This window comes from Globicephala melas, chromosome 11, assembly GCF_963455315.2.
Source record: "Globicephala melas chromosome 11, mGloMel1.2, whole genome shotgun sequence".
Taxonomy (NCBI): domain Eukaryota; kingdom Metazoa; phylum Chordata; class Mammalia; order Artiodactyla; family Delphinidae; genus Globicephala; species Globicephala melas.
Genome location: NC_083324.2, coordinates 19485548 through 19511183, shown reverse-complemented (window position 1 = coordinate 19511183; position 25636 = coordinate 19485548). Strand labels below are relative to the sequence as shown.

The following is a 25636-nucleotide window of genomic DNA, read 5'->3' as shown; positions in this document are numbered from 1 at the left end:
GTCTAACTTTTTCATGTAGCTAGTCCCTCCTAATACTGGGAATCAAAGGGCAGGCGGTACCAGCGAGAGGCTATTATAGCCCACACTTTATTGCCCATTACTACTGAGGTCATTAGCGGCAAGAGTGATTGTACTGGTCTTAACCTATTGATCACTGTAACTACTATCATTTAATCCTGTGTTGAATGTCTGGAAAGCAGGTACAGGCACACAAGAGAGAGTGCTTCAGCATTGAGAAATATGGCCAAGGCTTCGAAATTACACTTTGATTCATAAAATCTAGCCAGTGGTTTAAATCAATAGTATTTCAAACAGTCATGTGAGTTTGTAACTACAGCACTCTAATATTTATGAGCCCCTCTTTCAGAGTATTCAGTCGAAACTAAACTCCCCCCCCAATTCCATGCACCTCCTTTACCCTCCTTTAGATAAAAACATTAATTTCTGAGGTTCTGTGTGGTACGGGGCTCATGCCTTAACTAGGAGTTCAAGCTAATGCTCGATTTCTTCCTCAAATGACAATTTAAATATAATGCAAAAAAAAAAAAAAAAAGACCTGTATCCCCGATACTGTAACTACCTTAACTGTTTGAGTATATAGAAATGAGTATGTTTTATGAGTTAACAATGAATCATAGAAGGCAATTTATGAAGAACGGGAATGATTCTGTCTAGCTGCCTTCAGGGATCAGAAATTCAAATTAAACTTCTGGCAGACATTTAAAGAATGCTAGCATACAAAACTGAATTTAAACACACACACACAGTTAACACTCTTTAGTTGAGTTTCAAGGGGAAGTCATGAATTAAAAAAAAAAAAATTGGTTGATACACTGCTGACTGATACCAACTGGGTGTGGCCCACCCCAGGTGCACACAAACCTGCGAACATGGCAGCCGGACAGCTGTGCTGGGGCCATTGGGACACGGCTGCTGGTGTGGGCCTGCTGCTACCTTCCTACCAGCCACTGGGGAGATGTCCTCTGCACCAATAAGTGCTGTGAAAAGCCCATCCAGTGCTGTGTAAATTCTGCCTGATACAGTTTTCTTTTACTTCCAAATGGCTTTATATCATCTGAACGCTAGAAGAGTATTAAAATAATACGGCTTATTTTTCTCCTCCATCCTCAACAGGGAGAGGTAGGTAAGGGGAAGGGGAAGAAAATAATCTAAAAAGCAAACAAACAAATAAAAACACCCACAGAAACAATACTGATTTCTAATCTAGGACACAATTGGAGGAATTGGGTGGGAGGGGAGATGACACAATATAAATACTGAAAATAACATGTTATCCTTTCTTTTTCTTTCTCTTTAGTTTACACGCACGTTAACTCCAAGGAAATGCTGCCAGGTATAAACACACATAGATTTTTGGACCTCAGCATTTCTCATAATTGCTATGTGTACAAATAATGCAAATGAGAAGATAAAAACATTTTAAATACTGCTGTATTTCCATTTCTCTGGATTAAGAATTTAGAAACTACTTTTCATCTCTGGTTATTCACCTCGTGGATGTCCCAAGAAACTTAAGTCCCTTCTAGACCTCGGGCTGCGTTTGAATGATAACTGACCAGGTAAAGCAGTGTCACTTGGTTCATCAAATAAGAGCAAAATGAATTAAATTAGAATGCTCCAGAACATCAAAACAAAACCAAAGAAAATGGCTACACACACACACACACACACACACCTATGTCAAATTTGATATGATCACGTGGAAGCGAGCCTGTATAAAAGAAAATAAACAGCAAGCCCCCCCCCCGATGAAAGACAACAGTTTTCATAATTAATAACCGAATGGATACAACTGATATATCGGCAAACAAAAAAGTTAGGAAGCTTCTATCTGTTCCCCATGGTGTTTAGAAAGAAGAAGAAGAAACACACACACAGACACACAAAAACCCAAAAAGCCACAGATACCATGTAAAGTAGGAAAGAAAATACATTTCTGACATAATATTTCAGTCTTCAAAAAATAAAAAAAAAAAAAGCATGCTATTCACGTGGAAAGTATAATTCTGTTCCATTATAGAATTCTGTTTTTTTGTATAACTCTTTTAGGCTTCGCTATTTTGCCACAATACTGTACAAAGCATTAAGGCAGGTAATGGTTATTATATTAATGCAAAATCATCTAAGTAGTCAGTCATTAGCATAACTGTTCTCTCAGTAACAATACAACCACCTATTAAAATTTTAGGGAAAAAAAAGACCTCTTTAAAATGCAATTAGCGTTTCATTTTTTATCATTTTGTTTATTACATTCTATCAAGAAAGGCTATCCTTCCTTCAGGAAGAATTGTATGGCCAAGACTTGCCTGCCAATCAGGAGTTATTTCAGGTTATCAAGCCTAATAAGCAATCCTGGCAACGCTCTCTGAGCTCTTCTTTTGTCTCTAAATTGTAAAAAGTGGCATAAATTCATATTTGTTTACAGCACAGGCATCTGTGGGACCTCCACTGCTCTCCTCTCACATTTCCCCCCACATAAGGTTACTCCACTAGGCGCCAGCGTAACTGTTTTAGCTCTAATATCAGCTTCATTTGCATAAAAATGTAAAGTTTACATAAATTAAAACACTTCTCCCATTAGTGACTGTTAAATACAGGAAACAGTGGAAGCTACACGTGAAAATAATCATCCAATAAGCCCTGATCTTTTCAACCTAGCAACTATTATTATTATTATTATTATTATTATTATCTAGAAAAATGCCCCCTCTTCCTTCCTCAGTCTCTCTCTCGGAGGAGGGATGGAAAAAACTTAGTGCACGTGGATCAAACCTGCTCTGACAGTTTATATGAACAACAACAACAAAAATCGTCTTTTAAGTACTGTAAAGAAGAGGAGGGGAGAATTATTCCAAGAAGGTACCTCAGAATAGACTCTACCCACAGATCTTTAGCTCTTGAAGAGAAAAAGAAGAGGCCTTGGCTGCATAAGCTCCCTTACATTGAAGCATTATTCAAAAATAGTGAAAGGGAAGGCAACTGTATCCATCCTCTTTGACACACACAGATGATTAGAATAAGGAAAGACGACTTGGAGATGCAGCTGGAGATCAACGGATACTGTTAAATGAAGAAAAGTTAAATGTTGATCTTTTGCCCATCGAACATTTTTCTAAGACTAAGAATTAAATGGACAGCTCTTCATGCTTTAACCAGCACAGAAAATATCACAGGGTGCTTAACTACGAAAAAATATACATCATATACATATAATTAATATATATACATATATATTTTACTATTTACTGAGATACAGGGGGGATTTTAGTTGGATTTAAACATGCAGGTAGGCCAAAATTAGATCATTCCAACATTTTTAAGGCCTGACTGAGGGTGCAATCACCCTTTCTTTCCCCTTTTTTTCAGAATTGTAACTTCTGTTTCTCAAATTATGTAGTTTCTCCTGCCTATTTCCAACACCTTTACCTTATTTATCACAGTTAAGCTAAGGGGTGCAAATTAGATTCTAATGGGAAAGCATCAGTTGCTTCTTTGACAATCTCACCATTCACTGATTTATTTCTAATGGAGACAAAGCCCAACCCAAAGCTCCCTATGTGATAAAGGCCAAAACATGTTCCAAAATGCCTAGTAAAATCAAGGCTAATGGGAAAGCCATGAAGACCCACACGCATGAAGTGGTGTGACAATTAGAGTAATTGTACAAAAAGCCATCTTCAGGACAAAGTAAAAGAAATTAAGCTGCCACAACAGTAACAGGTTAGATGAAAAAAATCAAAATTTAATGTATTCTCCCCTGTGTCATCTTGTTTTGTCAAGACATCAAATAGAATTGGGAAGTACAAAATAACAAGCCCTTGAGAAATCACAGAAGCCGACCTTTTTGATGTTGTTGATTTACCTTGTTCTCAGTTATTTGAACAATGATGTTTCAGATTTAAGGGCCTGATAAAGCTTAAAAATTAAAACATGATACTAAGGTATCCCAAAAAAGTGCACCCCCACATTTAGCCAGCAACTTCATTGATTCGTTGCTTTCAGCCGGATTTGAAAAGGAGGCACAGTGCATGTATTCAATATTTATTTCTCTCATTCTAAATTAATTTCTCTTCAAACAGCTGTCAGGTAGGAAGAAAGACTCAGAGATTATTCCAACAGTCCTCAAGTAGAGGCCCAGTTCAGGTCTCTCCAGATAGTTCAAGTTCCCAGCATCTGTAGAAGACTGCTTAGCTAAGAGGTAGCTGAGTTTTCTCTTTTTAAAAAAGAGTAAATAAAACTGAATTTAGAATGCCATTTTTGAGGAGGGGGAAAAAAAAAAAAGTACTGCACACTTTGAAATGACTGAAACCAATGTCCAGAAATCTCATGCTATTGCCAAGAACAGAAATCTTTCATCAAAACCAAACCAAATTCATGTCTGTCCCCAAACCCAGCCATGCAGGTATACACGAAGCTATAGTCCTTCTCTGCCCCCGGAGAGCTACAGCTTATCAGCAACATAACTCCTAGTCTTATACGAAATCTTACGTACAAAGATATATAAAATCAATATATCACGGGATAGCTTTCTCAATTTTTATGTGTAGATGGCTGCTTCTACTAGAGCATACATATGAACCAAAAAATGCAGCAGTAAAAAAACACATCTGTTTAAAAGACACTGAAAGTAAATAACCTAGTATTTACAAGCACTAGTAGAATTTGTAAGATCTGGACTAGTTAATAACTATTAAATGACTGTAACTCCTTGTCATCAAATTCATATGCATTTTAACACATAACACACACACCAGACACTATGTATTTATTTACTCCAACCTTCTCTGGTCAACTGTTGCTGCCTCATCCCTCGCTAATAAATCACAAAGAACTACCTGCAGTGGACTCGCATTATTCTATCTGCCAAACTCCTAAGAGGATAGTTTTAAGTTTCCCCTTAGTGGTGTTCATCTACAACTAAGCCACAGAGTAAAATAAATTTCTTCAATCTCCTTTTTTTGGCCAAATTTTATTCACATTTTAGTTCAAGCTAAGAAGCTCGTCACACTACCGTCTCCTGATTGCCTCAGTAAAACCCTGTAACACCAGCACACTTCTGCCACCTTACTCAGCTGAGATAAATCTGAAATTACATTGCTTTTAATTAATCTGGATTTTAATTTCACTGTGTCTTGCAATTGTGTGGAGGTTGGCTGAAAAGTTTGCAGAACTGGTCAGCGTCATGAAAGAGTTTATCTTTCAAGTGACAGCTCCTGTCAACTTGCAAATACAAGGCAGTGATGGTGAGGGTTTTGTTTTTACAGTACATTTGACTGTAAACAAACAAACAAACAAAATTCAGGCCAACCACTCCTATCACAAGCTTGCCGATGATTTATGGTTTACCAACTGAGCAAGGTTACGCAACACTGCATGCCTTTAGATGCATTACTTCAGCTAGTTGAGATTTAATTAAGATCACAGCCTCTAAAATCCCTGTCAAATGAAAATTCAGAGAAGACAATACACTATATAGCCTCTTGCAGAATGTTTCCATTCCGTCCTCTGGAAAAATATGAGTTAATCCGCGTTTCTATGGCTGCAGACAAAAGTTCACTAATTTTGTTTTCTTTTGACACTTAGGTTGTTTTCTATTGTATGTCATGAGATCATTCCCTTCCAGGGAGGGAAGAAAAAAATCGAGAGTGAAACACGTTGCAGAAACTGCCCTTGACATTATTATCCGACATTAGCATAGCTTAGCTATGATGTCATCACATCTTCATATAATCAGCCCATGCTTAGGAGAGTTTCATTTAATGAAATATGTTTATTTAAAAACACAACACAAATGGGAAGCCTACCTTTCTTGAATTACTCAGATTAAAGAATTGACATGTTACACTCCTCATTTCCTTAACTGACCAACTTGTTAACAAATGAGCTGCACATATGGGTAGAAAAGAAAGTTCTGGAGGCAAATAAGAGAGCATAAAGCCCATTACTTTCATACTATAAGCAATCCCTAGGGTAAAATATATATATATATATATTGTTGATAGATTTCTTCTTACAGATTGCTCTCTCTTCTTTTAAAGAAAAAATTTATGATCATGTGGTCCTTTACCTAGTCCAACGTATTTTTATTTGCATCAGCTTAGTATCTGGTTGCTTATCTCATGCCTTAGAAATGACAGGTGCTCACAGTCTTACTCCTGACAGGCCACTACACAAATAACTGTCTTGCCTGAAAGGGCTAATGCAGTACTAATGAACAATAAATCAACTTTGATTATCAAGTGTCAGCCCAATCCGTTTTCAGTTCAGCTCTATCACATCCTAGAGTAAGTCAGCCAGTGTCTCTGGGTAGGCAGTCTGTATTTTGGTTTCATTTTTACACACTTTCCACTGAAATGTGTCAGGCAGCTACAAAGAATCACGTAAATAGAAGTAGACCTTTTTTCAATGTAAGCGAAGGGCATCAATTAGGAGAATGTGCTTCAGTCTTCATTCGGTTTACTTAGTGACGGGTCTTAATATTCGAGAAAGCTTTGTATTCTTTTAAACAACAATAACAGCAACAGATCCTAAACTAGAATCTTAATGTGATCCTGTTTAAGGTTTTTGACAATGACATGCTAGCTTGAACACTTTACCACATAAACCAGCTCTGACCGAGCATTCCTCTTGGAAAATCTATTACAAACAAATGGAAAAAAAAAAGGCATTAAAAAGGCCGCCTCTAACATAAAAACCTCACTCGATTTGAAGTTAAAAAAAAATGGCTTCTTTAACACTGACTTCCTAATAAAATAAATGCAACTTATTTTTTTCTTAAGCAGATTAGTCACTGATAGTATGAGTCACATTTCCTGTTATTAGGCTTAATTTTTCCCCCAAACGTGTCACTTTCAGAGTGTTGGAATCTATGGAAATTAGGTGATTTGCATTTTTAAATTGGCTTGATTAGAACATTTGGTCTGTGTGGACAAGAGTATAAAATTATTAGATATTTTGCTCCGAACCGGCAGGCCCTGAAGGAGTTAATCCCAAAGAGGAAAGAGTCTATATGTACTTTGCTCTAAAACTTTACCACCCACTTCCTAAAGGTCCCCTCCTTCCCATCACGACACTTGGGCGGGGGGAACCAAGAAAGTCTCGTTTCCACTGACCGTCTTTCAGGCAGTTCTGACAGTTGAGGTAGCTACAGTCAAAGCCGGTTCGGATGGGAGCACCCCCTGACAATTCCTCAGTCTGCTGCGCGTCCTAACCCAAAGCCCACTCACTACTTAATTAACCAGCAAAGTAATACAACACAGCTGAGACGTCCAAACCTTCCTGAGTGTCCCTCCGCCAGCCTGCCCTTTTCTGTGTGCGGCTTTATTCGTCCCCCTCCCCCCCCCCCGTGACTGTGTGTGAACTCCTTGAATTTGAACAGCTAAGCTGAAAATAGCCTAGACAGATATAGAAACAAACTATCAGCAGCAAAGAAACATCCACACGGGTTACACTGAGATGGAAGGCTCCTTGTATATGTCACACGCTCTGAAAGTGACATAAATCACACCCCAGAAACGTCCCCCGAATGGAGTGATGGCGAGGGCTTTACCAAAGTGGCTGCCTGAAGGCCAGAACGGCAGAAAACCAGTAGCAAACGAAAAAAAAAAAAAAAAAAAAAAGAGCGAGCGAGCGAGAGCGCGAGAGCAAAACACAAGCAGGACTTCCTTCAACTCTCAACTACACCCCACCCATGAACATTTTAAAAAAGGAGAGCAAGAGAGAAACGGGGGGGGGGGGAATCTCTCTCTTCCAGGACCCACAGGCCTGGAGCTGCTTCTTCCCACCCCTCCACTCCCTCCCCCCGCCTCCACTTCCAGAGCGCAACTCCCACCCAAGTTGATAAACAGCGATGGTTATTATTATTTTTTTTTTCCAAAAGACTCAACTTAGAAACCCTCGGGCGCTCCTGCCTTCCCCAGCGAGGCCCCAGGAAGCTGGCACCGCGGAGCCCGGGGAAGGAGAGCAGAACGGCAAAGATCAATCACAGGGACCAACCTGACACTCTCCATGTAGCCGCCAGGCGCGCGGAGCCGGCTCAGGGCGCCCGCGCGGGCCGGGCGTGGGGTCCGGCGGCCTCGGCGTGCAGGCGGACTGCACGCGCGCAGGGGCGCTCCGGCTCGCGGGCTGACAAGACGCGCCGCGCCGCGCCCACCCGCCCCGCCCTGCTCCACCAATCACAACCCGCCTCTAAACACCCCGCGCCGCGCCGCGCCCCACACAATGGGCTCCGCGGCCCGCGCCCCGCGCCCGCGCCCCCCGGCCCCCCTTCGCGCGGCAGGTGAAATCACGCTCTGCTGAAACCCGGCTTTTGTTTCGGGAGCAACTCCGCTTAATTGCTGTTAACCCTTTGACCCGCCTCCGGCTGACGTCTGGGAAGCCGGGCGCGGCGCGCATCTCTCCCTCCGGCCGGGGCTGCCGGGTCGGGGCTTTTTGGTGGGGTGGCTGTGTTTGTTTCCTCTTGGAAACTGACAAAGAGTTGTCCCGGCCTTTCAGAGCAACCCGAGCGGCAACGCACGGGAACCGGCGCGTCCGGCGCACACCCCGACTGCTCGGAGCAACTGTTTAGAATCGGAAGGGGATGCGGGGCTCAAAGGCAGCGCAGGAGAACTTCCTCGAAAACGGCCTTTGCGGGAGAACTTTCGCTTCACGTCCCTGGTTTAACCCAGCCTTGGCCTCTTTTATTTCCCCCCTTTTCTTTCCAAGAGCCGGGTTCGCCGGAGTGTGCTTGTGCGCACAGAGGAAAACGAACCCGACACGGGGGTTGAAATAAATAACAACCAACGTACCTCGTTGCTGAACCAAGCTCCTTGCCCTCTAGAACGACAGCTGCTGAAGCAAGCATCTGCCACTCTTTCGCTAAGAAATAATTCTCTAAATTCCGTTCTTATTTATACAACAACATCAACACAGGCTACTCTCCATGAGCACTTGAAGATGACCTCTATTAGTCACTGCTCCTTAATGCTGTTTAAAGCTGAGTACAGTGTGAGGAAAAAAAAAAAAAGTCACCAATAGTGTAAACTTGGTGGGCTCAACTGGCCCGATTTCGGTGCCAGGTTAATTTAGTCATTTTCGGCAGCTCTAGAATCACTTCTCTAATTTACCCTTGTTCAATTTAGGGGAAAATTTTTTGGCCTATACTTACAAAACAAACAAACAAAACTCTAACTTTTAAATTATTTTTCTTAAAAATATTCGAGGAAAGGTAGTCGTGACATTAATGATTACGTATTTTCCCTCAATAAAAAAAAAAAGGCCACAAATCCTACTCCACTAATTTCACTTTTACTTGAAAGTATTTTTCCATTTGAGGTGTTAACGCAGGTTACTACAAACCAGAAAGCATATTGATAGTATTTCCGATCAAGCAAATGCCTGAATTTCAATCAGGTCAGCTCGGGAGCAGACAATTCCCCCATTAATCCGCCAGCAAAAGAGACAAAAGCGCCAGTTGACTGTCAACTTATGATCAGATGTTAAATGGGTGCAGCACTGATCGAGCTCCACCCTAAAGTGTTTTTGTGTCAGAAAACAAATTTATTAATGGAAGTTTTTCAGGTCACAAAAATGTGACCCCACCCTCTCATGAATATTCAACAGAGAACCAAGGCATTCTTTTTTGGGGAGAGGGGCCTTAAATCTGCCAGTGTACCATGAATCAGTAGAGTTCTGACTCTTAAAGAGACAAGGCCCTCCTTCCGTAGGGGCTGGCAGGGCCCCAAAGACAGGAAATAAAAATATAGGAAGTTCTCTCCAACCAAGGCACAGGGAGAGAGGAGAAATGTTCATTTCAAAAATCCACATTTTTTTCAAAGGTATTAAAATTCATTAGAAATTTCACGTCTGTGAACAACATCAACATTTTTTTTTTTTAAAGACCATTTCTTTCAGAGGCATCCATAAAACTCAAGCATGCTTTTACAAGTTGGCCCACCTCCTTTGCAGGTCTCCGTTTGTAAGCGAATTGTCTCTGGGAGCATCCAAACAAGCAAACAACAAACATTACAGAAGCTTGTGACCCAGCTGTGGAGTCCAGCCTCACACAAAATAATTAGAGAGTGATGCAATGCGGTGCTTACACAAATACTAAATTGCATGGTGGTGGCGTTAAGCACCATGAGACCACAGAGCAGGGGGAGATGAGTGGATCAGGAGAGGTCTGGGAAGGCCCCTTGGGGAGGTGGTGTTTCCAGGACTGATGGTTTGGATGAGGGGGGAGGTGACAAAGTAGCTTAGCAAAAGCAGAGGCCACCTGGAGCCCTTCCCACCCTCTCTCCAAACATGACATGGTGACTCAGAGGCTACTTCTAGGCAAGGAAATGTACCATCAGAGATAAACCTGGATAAGTTTTATAGGCCCAGGCCATTTTGGTTAACGCTCCCCACGCATTTCAGTTATTTGGCCCAGCCTCAGTCCCTAGCCAGGGAACCAGATCCTACAGGCCGCAACTAAGAGTTCGCATGCCACGACGAAGATCCCGCGTGCCTCGACTAAGACCTGGCGCAGACAAATAAATATTTTGAAAACAAAAAACTTAAAAAAAAAAAAAAGATCTCTTTCCATGTGGTCCCTGTCTACCTGCCCTGTGTCTGGGATGCAGTGAGAACTGGAACTTTCAATGGCTGGAATCCAATATAAATGTTACAAGGTGCAGTGATTTAGAAGACTAGTCAATGCCATTTGTTCTATGAGTGCCAGGTCATTTTGGAAAGGCTGGGTCAGAAAGGCCAAAAAATAAATGAAATAAAAATAAAAGCAGCAGCATTTGGACATTGGGATTGCGGGAGCTTTAGAAAAATCTGGATTGAGGGGCAGGCTTATTTAGAATGGGTTACTCAGCCACAGGGGTTCATTTAGTTGTCACAATGTGAACAGAAATTGCAATCCCCATTTTACAGAGGAGGGAGCTGAAGTTCAGAAAGGCAAAGTGATTTTTTTTTTCTTTTCCCTGTCTAAGAATCAAACACACACCCAGCTCCACGGGCCACAAGGGGAAGCAAGACACTGAATAGTTCCAGAAAAAGAGAGGCCATGATAATATAAAATGAATACCTGGGGGGGGGGGGAAGGGCTAATGTTGAAGGAAGAGTGAAGGAAATGCTAAATACCCTACTGAAAAATATTTTTGATGCCCACATCCTAACACCCACAACAGATACAGCCCTTGTTCAAACACCACATATTAAGAAACCTGTCAGTTGCTAAATGAGTCCATTGTGCAGCTGGCTGTGTACTTAAGAACAGATTACTATGATCCCACACCAAACTCTAACCACCAAATAACACACCTGGGACTCAAATCATGTATTTTATTTGGTTCTGCTGAGCCCTAGCCTTGAACGCAGAAGAAAGTGAAAGGTTTTACTGCCCATTCAGAGCTGAGAATGTAGATAAGATGTATTCAACGCAGAGTCAGAAGGAGCATCTTGTCGGGACGTTATTCCCACACTTTGATGGATGGCACGGCCAAGGAGGAGACACCAGCCACGGTGCTGGGCCCACGTGGTCCTCGGCTCCAGCCGGAGCTGCTTGGCAATCACCAGAAAAAGGACATGTAAATGGGCACTGGCTCACATATTTCTAAGCAACACTGAGAGCGAGACACCTCCCCAGATAAAGTCAGTTATCTCTACCAAGGGATGAACAGTTTGATGGGTTGAAAAAAATCAACTTGCTTTCTGAGGGTCAAAATCTTTTTCTTGTTTTCTTTTCTTTTTTTTTTTTTTGGCCATGCTGTGCGGCCTGCAGGATCTTAGTTCCCCGACCAGGGATTGGACGTGTGCCCCCTGCGGTGGAAGCGTGGAGTCCTGACCACTGGACCGCCAGGGAATCTCAAGGGGCCAAAATCTTAATTCAATTCCCCATCTTCTTCTAAACAGCCCTTCCTTGAACACTGATTTCCTTTCTTTTTAACCATTCGTTTCGTGGAGTACCCAGAACATATTCTGAAACGACAACTTAAAGAGATTCAACCAACTGACCCTGTTGCTAGAGGAGAACACACTGAAAGAGCAGGACTACAGAATTTAGGCCCCTCACCCCAGAAGTGGGCTTGATGACCTGCCCAGGGAAGCGAGTCTCTCCAGAAGGAGCCCTGCTTTAGTTATTTCTCATGTCTCCAAAGACCGCCAACCAGCAGCCAATTAGAGAGACTAAACTGCAACAGACATGCCCGATTCCGGACATTTGGGCACTTGTCTCCAAGGACCTGCCGTTCCTTCTTGATTTAAGTGGGGCTTTTACTTAAAAATATAAATTAATACATCATCCATCTACAGGGAGCTAAGGCAGTTAGCTCCAGATTGCTATTGTTTATGTCGCTGTTATGTCTGTAGACAATGAAGGCAATTATGTTGCTTTTCTCTTGCTGCCGCTCAGCCAATGGAAAAGACTGCAAGTTCTCACTCTTGCGAAGGAGTTTACATTCTTCCCGTGACACCCTCCAAACTGTCATCAGCATCTTCATGTGATGCAACCTCTTATAATGCGATTGCTCCTGGTTAATTTTCTAGATACACACTGTGACATGTCAACATTCAGGTGACTTAGGAATATGATGGGTACGTAAGCTATGGAAAACATGTACCACCCTCTCCAAAAAAAAAAAAAAAAAAAAGTCCCTCACTCGAAATGTAAAGATATTCATAGAATGTCACCGGTAAACAAAATCATGTCTGGGAAAGAAAAATGGCCAACATCCATTCCAAACTCTGCATCTGATTGACAGTAACAAATTACTCTCTCTGATTTATGCTCAAACTATAATCTCGTTTTAATATAATGTACAATGTATAACTGGACCGCTTCTACCGTAAGGTTAGAACAGATTACACCGAGGTGCACAAAAGCCTCAAAAAGGGACATGTTTTAGGGCAGGAGGTCGTTTCCCAAAGAGCTCTTTCCTCCAGGTATCAGGAAGAAAGTATCACTATCACCATTAAGCACGAGGCCTTATTCCCCCCTCCCCCACCCCCGAAGAGAGACAGTGCTGACGACACACCCATGTGCAAACTCTCGATTTTAGGCACAAGCAGAACAGGGTCACTGAAGGGGAAAAGAAAAAATGGCTCTTGGGTGATGAGATGACATTTGAATTTTTTTTTAAATGTTTAATTATGTAGAAATCGCTGGGTATCCTTTTAAGGCACTGGCCACCTTTAGGCAGGAAAGTCAGTATTTCGGGTGACCCGAGGTGCGCAGCAGGCCTGCGAAGAGGCAGAGGGAGCGTGTTCCATCCTGCCCTCCGAACAATGCTCACCAGTCTCCCTCCCGGCCCACGCCACCCTCCTGTGACCCTAGGCTGACACACCCTCATGTCAAAACCTTCTTTACGCCTGCCCTCTGCTGGTAAGCCTGCCAGGACTAGGACATTTCGACTACCTCAACTTATTCCAAAGATAACTTTCAAAAGCTGGAGAGAGAAAGGCCACGTAATGAACTATTAACTGGAATATAGAAATTAAGACACTTAAAAAAAATGGGGGGTGGTGGTGGGAGGAGATGCAGAGGGTGAAACATGGCACCTTTAATGCAAAAATGCCCATCCGTCTACTCTACTGCCGGCTGGCTCAGAGCACAGGAGTGCCAAACTCTGTATTTTAGCTCACCTAAGAGAACAACCTGTATTACTGCCGGGCATCTTGCCTCCTCCTTTGCTCCCTCTCCGGGGAGAGGTATGTCGGTGCATTTTCAATAAAACACCTTCTTAGCAGTAAAGGGCCACTGTTCCCATTTCAGTGGTCCCTAAGGTTTCATGATACAGTATATTTAGCTGGCTTGCGGCTCAAGTTTTCCTCAGGCATTCATAAGATCCATATACAAGGAAGAGGGATAAAAAAAAAAAAAGGAGGAAAAGAAGAGCTTTCGTCTATCCTTTGTTTAAGTAAGACAACAGTTAACTCCGAGATTGATGAGCTGGCATGAGTCCCCCCCAAACAACGGGACGCGCTGCCAGGCTCGCTCCCCACGACAGGTGCCCTGGTGTGCGAGCCAGGCGTGTAGGGAGGAGGGCTCTGGGCATCAGCTGGTGAATTTCCGCGGCAGCAAGCAAGGGTTGAACGAGGCAGCTCCTGTCAGCGTCAATGGGAAGCACGAGGCCTTACAAATCCCTGCATCCCATTTCAAAAATATATCTCCAAGACGGGAAAATGAAGCTTCGCAGTTGCAACCTCAGAAACATTCAGGAAGTAGCACTCTTGACAGCGCTTTAGATGCCGAGTAAATGCTCTTATAACGAACACGCAACGCAGCTGACAATAAATCTTACACCAGGGAAGCCCGTGCAGGGCTGCGGAATCCCCTCGAAAGATAATTGCCTTCCACACTGTGTGGCATAGAAATGGTGACATCGAAAACCCTTTGTGGGGCCCTATAGCTCTCTATGGCTTTTCTTTCCTTAATAGTCACCAATTACACACACACACACACACACACACACACACACACACACACACACACACACACACACACACACACACACACACACACACACACACACACACCTGCCTTGAAAAGAGACCACAGAAAAATCCAAAGATTTGGTCATCTTTCCTAGAGAGAAGTGAGGAGGGCAGTTCTTGGCAGGGGACAGGGGATGGAAGTGGGAGGCTGGGAAGAGAGGAACTGTGTATGGACTCAGGGACAGAATCTGAAGCAGGACCTTAAGGTCCACAACCCTCAGCGTCCACTTCCCACTCTTTGAAAGCTCAGCTAGTTTCGCAAACAATTCCAAATTGGGAGTCTCCCAACAGGTCCATCAACAGGTAGGCAGATCTTCTCTAGTCCAAAGTGGCCTCAAGTGCTCTGTTTAACCCTGAGACGATGTAGGAGTATTAGACAGGACATGGGGGTCTGTCAGTGATATTGTCATGAGCCAACAGTGTGACTGTGCTCACATCCCCTCACCTCTCTGAGACTCCACACTTCACCTAAACAAAGAGAAAGATGGATAAGATACTCTCCATTTTTTCTTTAATAATAATAATAACAAAAACTATCACTAGTAACTACTTATTATGTGTCAGGTACACAGTTTACCCTAGCAGAGGAACTAATTTCTAGGTACTTTTTAGCTTACAATTAATATCATATATAAAACTACCAAGGATATAGTTAAAAAATATAAACAGTATTTGAGAACTCTTGAATCTTTGGCACTATTGTGTCAACAGAATGTCAGGGAACAAAGGGAGGGAAAACATTTTTGGAAAACAACTCAAAAGCTCTTATTCTGATTCTCTCTAGGTCATAAACCCTATGAAACATCAGTAACTTGTGCTCCATTGAATAAGTCACTAACATGCTTTAGGACCTGGTGAATTGAGTGGGGGTCTCAGAGGAGGAGGCTAAAATCACCTGATTTCCAAACCTATTTATGTCCTTTTTCCTTGTGATTTTTTCCCCTCTTCTTTAACCATCAAAGCTCTCTCTTTCCATCACGCCTGCTCCCACCAAAACAATGTTCTCAATTTCTGGTCCAACCTCGCAAGCCATTCACCTGCTTCTGTCTGTTTCCTATCGGAAAGGAGAGAGGAAAGCTTTATGCGCCAGGTAACTACTGGTGGGGGCTGGCATTTCCATCTCAGGTTGAAGCCACAGGTAAGGTTTGGGCTGGACGAAAAGGGAAATTTGCAAGGAAGCATAGCATCACAGAGATGTTAGGTTCCTTTGGAGATCTGATAACTCTCGTCTTAAGAAAATGCATACAGAAAAGCAGACAGTCCAGCCTGCAGGCCAATTATTTATTTTTTATTGTTTTAAATGGCATTTCATCCCTCTTGAGGAAAAGCAATAGATGAAGCAGGAAGCTTTCAGGTCATACAGAACTTTGTTCTTTTCAGACAAATAAGGTATTGTGTGTTTGAACAATAGGAGGAATGTCTAATTGATCTTAATTAAATTCAGCGAGGTCCAATTTTTGAGATGGGTCAGGACACATCTATGTAATGTCACAACCCAACAGGCCAGGCCTTTGAAATCAGGGAGCTCTGTGGTGAACTGTCCTCTGACACCCTTTCTTATCCATTCACCATCCCACTGCCCTACCAACTTCTCCCCTCCAACTTTTCTTCTCTCTACCTCAGGCTACTCCTGACGTCTTCCCGGCTCGGCACATACAGTGTAAAACATCAACAGCCATAGTCCTTCCCTCTGGCCAGCCTTCTGAAGCGGCAAAGCCCCGCCACATACTCCCTCCTCCTTCTCATGATAACCTACCGAACAGGAATCCTATTTTATATATATATACCGTGGCACGTGGAGAAGGTTACCTGGAGTTTGCAGTGCGAGAGATGCAGGTTTGAATCCAATCTTTGCTACTCACCGGCGAACTAGGTAGTCACAAAAGGTTCATTTTGTTTGTATTTCCTCATCTGTAAAATGGGAGCAATTATCTGCCTCGCAGTGGACAGAGGTTTCTTGTATTACTTTTGAGGTGTGTGTGTGTGGGTGTCAATCTTTAAACTCAGTTTCCCTGTTTCGAGAGCACTGGTGTGCATCTTTGATCTGATGCCTGGCGAGCACCTGGTCACAAGTGCCTAGCGCCCAGCAACCTCTCCGGTGTCAGCAAGGAGCCTCGTCTCAGGTCACCTGGCTGGTGGATGAAAGAGGAGGGGTGTGATTCTCCCCGCCAGAGCTCAGTCCTGCCTTAGGGAGCCTCTCGCTTCCTGGTTACGGAGCTCAGGTGACTTTGAGATAAGAGCTAAGAAAACAAAGCCCAAAGCCAGTCACGATCAAGGAGGCGGTGTTGGGAGTACCGAAAACAGCCTGCCGGCTACAAATCAGGAGGTGTGTACCAGGACCTCGGAACAGGGTTTGCCAAAGAAAGGGAAACAGAGGGAAGGGCTGGTGCCTGGTAACAGGATGGCTGAGAAATGGGGCACATATTTACTGGGAGCTCGTGATGGGTTTGGCACTTTCCATAACATCTCTTAATCCTCAAAACAACCCCCTGAAGGAGGCATTATTGTGCCCACTTAACAGATGAAGAAACAGGCTCTCAGAGTTGGAATGACTTATCCAGTATCTCACAGCTAGTAAGGAGAGGAGTGGGACTTGAATGACTCTGAAACAAGGCTTCTGTACCGTACGCCAAGCTGGAGACCAGGCTGGGGGCTAGAACTAGGCCTGGAAGAACAAAGAGGCGGGTCCAGTTTTACTCACTTGGCAAACAGATGTGACAAAGAGCCACTGATTGGTCAGCATGAATAGAACCTGAAATAATACAGAGGTAAAATTCTGATAGCCTCTTTGCTTCTTACAGGAATCCACAGTGACAACCCTGGTCCACCACGTGAACGTGAAATTGGCCCTGAATCTGTCTGCAGCCACAACCGGGCTGGGAGGAGAGGCAGTGGAACAAGGGCTCAGGCGCTGTCTTGAGTTACTTCTCCTTGATTAAGGAACCCCGCACACTCCCATTTCCATTATTGAGAAGAGACAGACACACAGACAAACAGGTAGACAGACTTTTCATCTTCTTCCAATACATCGCTGGGCACCAGGCAGTGTCCTAGCAGCCCTAGCCTGGATGGGGCTGGAGCTCTCCTGGCAACAGCATCTTAGATGTAAAGATGGAACATCATGGTGATGGGACTTATTATGTCCCTGATCATAAAAGGCACCCACTTCCCTATGACAGCTCTGGAGAGAGACTGCTGTGGGTTCTAATGCTGGCTGCACCACTTCCTGACTGTACTTTTGGTAAATGATTCATCTCTAAGTGCCTCAGTTTCTACATCTATGAAGGGAACTACTCCAGGACTTTTCCCAGAGGGTTGTTGCAAGGATGAAATGTGATAAAATGGGTCAATGCCTGGGAAACACTTAAATGTTTCCTAATACCATTCTTGTTGTTACTACACACTGCTTTTCCTTCAATCTTTCCCTTTTGCTATAATGAAATACTGTACCAGAAGGCAAACTGTTTGCTTCGTTTTGTTTTGTTTTTTTACTCTCGTCGACCTCTTATTTTTCTGTGACGTGGTATCAACCCTAACTCCAAAATTCTGTGTTGTGTTAGTATCAACCCTAACTCCAAACTTGAACTAAGTAGCAGTAGCCCTTTCGTCCAATGAACCTTAACAATGCAAGGAGGCACTTGGTTGTTTTGTTCTTTAAATCCAGGGTCATGAGGCAGCCCCACTTCTAGCTCCAGGTCACCGGGGTTCGCCAGATCCCCCAGCCACGTCATCACTTGGGTGTGTGAAGGTGTTTGCTGATTTCTTAAATGAATGCTCAAGGACCCACTGGGATAATCTGTGGAGGGGTCTGCCCTGAGCGCTGAGAACACATAGGCTGGCCAACGTGAGACCTAACTTTCGGAACCCTCAGTCTATGTTTGGATGATACTCTGCTACCACTGTCTCTGGGAAGGAAAGCCTTTGGTGGGACCTCAGCCACCATGGTCCCGGAGGGGGCTCCGCTTACACCCAAACAATCAGGGCTCTCTGACCTAATGAGCTGCTTTTAAGCTCCCTTTCAAAGTTTCCAACACCCTCATCACCCAAGGTAAGGAGCAGAACCCTCTCAGTGTTCTCAGGGTGCATGGCATGGCGTCAGCCATCATTTGATCATCTGCTGAATTAAAAAGAGAGAGACACCCATGCAAAGGGCAGAGAAGAGGGGCTCTCTCCTTGGCCTTAGGGCATAAAGGGGCTTTGAGAATAAGACAAGGATTATGCTGCATATTTAAGGATAATGGGTCTGTCCCAGGTAGTTGGGCAGGCAGGGCTGGGGAAGGATATTTCAGCTACTGGGAAGAGTGTGTACACATGTTCACATGGGAGACGGCATGAGCCATTAACACCGGGGAACTGCAAGGTATTCAACAAGGCTGGGGCAATTATAATTCCTGCTACAACTCCCTTTCTTTGAGATCAAAGGGTTTTTCTTCTTTTTCTCAATTTCACCCCAATTTCTCATCTCAAAAATGCATTCATCTCTTCCTCTCCTCATTCTTCCCATTCAGGGCATGGTCTCTGCTCTTCATCTAGATCACGTCCAGTATGTAACATGATCTCTGCCAACCTTGATCTGAGCTGGCTCAAACACCCCCCCCACACACACACACACTTTCCCCTAAGTCTGCAGAGGGTGGTGTTCTGTATTCTTATCGTGGTGTGCTCTCAAACCCGTTGCTTCCAATCTTTCCGATCCAGGGATTTTGACTCCGCGAGTTTTTGGAGGGTGAGTCTGACACAGAAACAAAAGTATGGGTACTAAGGGGCACAGACTCAAGGATGAGATATTTTGGTCACCAAAGGGTCTAAATAACGCTGCATCAGATGTGGACATCTTATTATACAGTTAGACAGAACGAAAGCATGAAGAGAATCCACATCTAATACAGGGGCAAAACTTACAAAGCGTTAAGGTCTTGTACGCTAAGCCCTCAGGAGAGGACAGAGAGCTCTAAGAAAACCAGCAGAGTCAAGACCGCCATTGGCCTTGGACACGTCACTCCCTCTGGGCAGCAAGGCTCCTATCCCTCAACCTTGAGGTCTGGTCTTGGTGCGAGTTCTCCGAAGGCAGCCTCACTGTGCTGGGGTGAAGGTGGCTCTCGCTCATTTTTATTCACGTGTTCCTTTTGAACTAAGTGGGTGCAGGAAGGACAACTCAAGTCCTATCTAGACCTGTGAAATCGCACGTTATAGAAAAGGAGAAAGGAGCCGCGTCTGAACAAAAAATACTCCTCCATTAGGCAAATCATCCTCCTCGACAGAAAAACAAACACACGTACACATGTAAGACAGCGGAAGAGGCCACTCTACAACTCAGGCATCTTCTCGCCCATGGCGCTAACTCTGGGGGTGGTATCACTTCCCTGAGCTGCTGCCGCATTTACTGTCTATGCTGGACATTTCCACATTCTATCAAATAATAATTAACTCACCAAATGCCAAAAAGAGTGCCTAGTACATAATAGCCCCTTAACAAATATTTGATGAATTTATAAACAAATGAATAAACAAACGAATTGATGTTTTCTCTTTCTCTCTCCTTTGTTCGTTTCTTCCTTCCTTCTCTCATTCTATTTGTTTCATGCGCATATTTTTTCTAAACTATAAGCTCCAAGAGACAAATTCCACACTCTTTCTTCTTTCTCAACTTGTAGTATAGGGCTAAGAAGAAGTAACTAAGTGCATGTTAAAATAACAGCATCTCTATATGCGCCACGCATATTCAACGGCAAGACAGGCACCTCTACGTCACCAAGTCAGGGGCTAAAATCTTGTCGACGACAATTTCGTGATGGAGTGACCTCACATGCCAAAAAAAAAAAAAAAAAAGGACTTATATAGAGCAATCAATGATCAATCAGATTCTTTGAAAGTTTAAAAAAGACAAATTGAATATTAACTATGATTCAAGGATTACATGAACCACTTCACATTTTATAGCTGTGAATAAACTCAAGTCACTAAGTCCAATACAAGTCCAATACATGCAGTAGTCATGTACCTACTGCAGGTTGACAGCGATCCAGATTTTTTAAAAAAATCATCCGTCTCCCATTTGTCTTGCTAATTTCGTCAAATAAAAAGAATCCTGAATGGAGATAAGGCTGGAAGGGCGGGAAAAGCAATTTCCTGAGCTGCTGCCAACACCAGACACCCTGAAAAAGGATGTTCATTGCTCGAGGCATCTCTGCTTCATTTGTCTCTGCTACTGGAGGCTCTTGCCTGACGCAGGAAAAAACCTAGAGAAAGGCCACAGCCCACACTTCATCAGGGCCACAGAACAGCCACAAACAGTGGCTGAACACCCAGTGCTGGCAAGACCTTACTTCTCTCTGGTCACCTGGATTCTGGGAATTGCCCACCGAGGGACCAAGTTAATCCCAAGGGATGATTCAATTTAACCCTGCACCAGAGTGATTCTGCCCCTTCCTACCAGGGCCTCACACTGTCTTGGTTTTGTCCTTCCCCTTAAAGTGCCAAAGGAGACCTGGTTTTGTTTCAGAGATCAGGACAGCTTTTGACACGTCACGTCCGAGGCCTTCCGCTCTGGTCTGCCCCTACCCCTTTCAAATGCAGCATCCAGAAATAAGCACAGCAGGCCAAGCGTCATCTGTCCCCCAAGGAGGACAGAGCCTCAATTCTTCATTACGCTATTAACGCAGCCTAGGGTCCCCGGTGCCCCCCGCCTCTCAGTAGGGCACAATTGGCTCCTACAGGTTTTACAATCATCCCCTAACTATCACCTGAACCATTGGCAAGTTAGAGCTCTTTACTCTGCACTTGGGCAAGGGTATGGGTTGTGCATTTATTCCCGTGAAAGATCTTTTTCATTCTGATCCAGAATTTCAGCCTGCTGAGACTTTTAAAAAAAGCATGATTCTTCAGCTCCGAATATTAACTCTTCCTTAACCTTCTTCCACATGCAATTTGTGCCATCGCTAAATGGCTAGAATCGCGCCATTTCAGATGTACTGTGCACAGTTTTCTTAATGTGTGTACTCCAGCGTTTCATAACATCTAAACTGGAGTTGCTACCGTTACTATTTGACAATTACCAAGAACAGTTTCACACCAGGGGTCATTCGCATTTATCTGTGGTATCAGCCTACTCCAGACCGAAGGCACCAGGCGATGTCGGGCGCAGTGTCAGTGTCGACCCCTCCCGTCACCTTCACATGACACCTAACACGCTGCCTGCCTCTTAGTACGTGCTTCAAAGACAAATGTTTCTCAATGCAGAAATCAACAAACTTATTTAATCGGTGCCACAATCCAGATGCTATGATTAATCTACATTTAACAGATGGGGAAACTGAGGTCAAGAAAGTTAAATAACTCACTCAGTAAGCACCCTGTTACCTGGAACCAGCATTTAAAAATAACGCCTGGAAAGATTAAACAACTCGTGAAAGACACCCTAATTGCTCATTTCAGAGCAGGTCCCCCAAACTGGGTGTTGTGCCTCTTTTTCTCACGTGTCACTGGTGTGTGTGAGGCCATAGCTCCCAATCACCTCTCCCACCAGCTTTCTTTTCCTCTTTTCTGCAGAAACAGACGTGGCTGAAGAAATTTCCAAATTAAGACTTGGCAATGCTTTCTATATTCTTGTTTCCTAAACCTATAAATCAAAAGTGTCTAAACAGGTCATAAATGTTCCTTGGCGATATAATGGGAAAAGTTCTGATTTATGGTGCCGGTGGAATAATTTTAAATAATTACATAAGAGTTTTGAAAAATGCAATTAACACCTTTAGAAGTTTTTTGAAATGAAAATGAATCTCTGGAGATGACTGTTCCCATACATAAAGATAGCCAGTTAAAAAATAAAAATAAAGCTACAAGATGCAACCGTGTCTGAACGATCCTATGGAGACAGGGTATAGGAGCTTTTATTTTCAATGGGAATTCACCAGCATGACCGCATCAATACATGTTTTAACCCTGCCACCTTATCACACGACAACAACACAATTAGCCTATGTCATTACCAAACATCAAAATTAAATCACCAAATAAGCATCTTGTCTCTATTCAGCCCCAGCTGATGCCTCTCTCCCTCTGTACTGGTTTGACACATCCTACCACACTGTCCTTTGGAACACTTCACATCCTCCTACCTGCTCCTGCAAATCTGGCCAATGTTCTTTCCTTCCTCTTTCTCTTCATTTGTGATTCATCTCCTCCTTCAAAATCCAACCTTCTACAGATGAAGTCACTCCAAACATCTTTCCTTAACCCTAACTTCCCTGGGTACCAAAGAATGTCTCACACCTGAATCTCCTTCTTCAGGCTTACCAAGCAGTAGGAGTTATGGTTTTACTTGATGAACTAACGTCTCAAGCTCATTTCGGCTAACAATCCTTCCCCTCTCTCCCTCACTCAATAGTCTTCACTTTGGCCCATCTTACAAACACCCTCTCTGAAACCGTGACCTCCACGTTCAACTCTGGAAGTAGCAAAACAAGGCCATTTCAGACTAAACTGACTTTTGAATCAAGTATGCACTGCTAAATGCTACCTGTTCTTTATTTTCTAGATTTATCTTGGATTAGAAAACTAAACAATACTGAAGCAGACCTTGACTTTCCTCAGGGTTCTTTCAGATCCAAGGGTCCAAGGTATCTCCCTAGTTGTTTCCATCACGTGGACGTAGTACACTCAGCGACTACACAAAGAGAAACCCTCGGCCACCATCCTGGCCATGAGAACGAAGAAAAAGACTCAGAATCATAGAAACTTTGATCTGGAATAGATGGAGAGATCATTTTAAACCCACCCCCTCATTTTCCAGATGAGAAAACTCATGCCCAGGTAGGAAAAATGACTAGCCAAAGGTCATACATCTGAGTAGTTACCGGCAGAACCGACACCAGAACCCAAAACTTCTGACTGCTAATTAAGCATTCTTTCCATTGCCTCATACCACCTGGCAGGGGAGATATATGAGGAACCACAAAAACTAGAATAATCAACCTCCAACACAACACTCTTTTTTGGTTGGGGGACAACCGTCTTTCTGTATTTGGTGGAATGACCGGTATTTTTTATTTTAACTACAAATTATGAATGAAAAATAAACTTAATTACCAAAGGCACAGAAGGTCAAGTCAACTTCTACTTTTGTCTAAAATTCACATAACTCTACTTGACCATTAATCTAGGAGACACTAGTCCCATGTGGCTATCTGTTTAAATCAAGTAAAATAAAATAAAACAAAAAATTCAGTTTCTCAGTCATACCAGCCACATGTGAGGTACCTAATAGCCAATAAGGTTAGAAACTACCATAATGGACAGCAGAGATGTAGAATAGTTCCATCACTGTAGAAAATTCTATCAGACAACGCTGAGAGTGTAGAACATGTTATGAGACGAGCATAATATGAAAACCATGATATGAAGTCTAAGCTTGAAATGTGGACTTTTTTTTTTTCAGCACAAAGGGACTTGCAGAACTATTCTAGGTCTTTGGTTTCTGATGAGGAAACCGAGTCCTAGGAAATTAATTTACACGGCTCTCCCAAGCTTTGTGAGCAGTGTGTCACAGGGTTGGGACTGAACGTCAAGTTACCTAACTCTTAAGGAAGTGATTTTTCCACTAAACTTGCTGACTGGCTCAAAGTAACAATATGGTACGCCTCACCCTCTTTAAGGTGATGTGGGGTAAAACGTCTATGCAGCATCCACTCCTCCATCTTCGAAAAGGACAACTGAGGTACAACAACTTACCCATATTGATTCTGGATCTATGTGGTTTTAATGGAGCCAATCTATCCAGGGTAATCTGGAGGTGGGCACATGGCTCACAGTCCCAGCCAGTCAGCATATTCCCAACCCCTTGACCACAGTGATTGGTTCATACACAGATGACTCAAGTCATTCAGTCAATTCAGAGATTTTCGTTGGAATTACTGGGCAAGAGACACTGATTTTTTGCCCAGAGTTGCTAAACTGTAAATGTGTCAGTCTGGGTCTCCCAGGAGCCATCCTGCTCAGCAAAGGGAAAATCTGACAAAGAATGAAGCCAACACAAAAAGAAAGCAGAACAAAAAATGGAGCTAGACTAAGTCCTGATAACATTGCCCAGTCCCAGCTGTGTCTGAGGCCAGGCTAACCCTTGAACTTTCAAGTTCTGTGGGCCAACAGACTTTCCCCCATTACCAACCAATCTAAGTTGGGTTGTGACATTTGCATCTGACTAATACAGGTACCTCTTTCCACAGGGAGATTAGGAAGTAGTTATATTAATACATTCAATCAACCTTGAAAAGCATAGCAAGAGGGAAACATCAAATTATAAAGCACATGATGGCAGTAGCAACTCTTGGTTCATGTGATGCCATTCTGGGAGGGACTCCCCAAGTCAACCCCAAGTATACTCAAACTGTCCCAGCCACGGATCAATCACTAAGTTTCAATTCACCATATGTGCATTTTTCTTTCAGTCACCCAAATCTACAAGTCTCTTATCAGGTGGGCCTGCAACTTCACTTTAAAAATCAACAGAATGCCTTGTACTCACATAAGCCGTGGGAATTTCTTCAAGACATTTCACCGTCTTAAAAAAACAAACAAACAAAAAAAACACACAAAGAAATCCACCCCCTACGGTCTCATGATGAAAGTATAATTAAGACTTCGTGGTCCAATGGGTTTTCACTCAAAATTCTTTTACTGTCCTTTCCCACAAACCCTGCACTAACTCCTCACTCCTGAATTCGACATTAAAGTTTCTCTTTTTTTCTAGGTCCAATGGGCCAAACTATGACAATCATACTTTCATAGAGTCTGGCAATAAATGATTTACAAAATCTGTTAGCAACTATTTTATTTCATCCACGTACAGTTGGCCCTCCTTATCCGTGGGTTCCTCATCTTCAGATTCAACCAACTGCCAATCGAAAATATTCAGGAAAAAAAAAAAAAATTCCAGCAAGTTTCAAACAAGCAAAACTTGAATTGGCCGCAAACGGGAAACGAGTTATGTGGCATTTACACTGTGTTAGGCATTACAAGTGATCTACAAATGATTATATAGCTGGGTTACTTTGTCGTACAGGAGAGACTAACACAACATGGTAAAGCATTTATACTCCAATAAAGACATTAAAAAAAAAGAACCTATCAATCAGTCAATCAATCAAAATCCATCAAG

The 25636-nt window shown here is 43.1% G+C and overlaps 1 protein-coding gene across 11 annotated transcripts in view; it reads right to left on the bottom strand.

Annotated features, from left to right (window-relative positions):
* The window catches only part of FOXP1 (forkhead box P1), a 598062-nt gene that overhangs the window by 99179 nt on the left and 473247 nt on the right, over positions 1 to 25636 (bottom strand). The window contains exon 1 of one of the 11 annotated variants that reach the window (XM_030867720.3): positions 8017 to 8133. The exons of the other annotated variants lie outside the window; for them this stretch is intronic. The gene's annotated coding sequence lies outside the window, so the exon portion shown is untranslated. Of the gene's footprint in view, positions 1 to 8016; positions 8134 to 25636 lie in introns of those variants that run through there. 11 annotated transcript variants of the gene reach the window in all.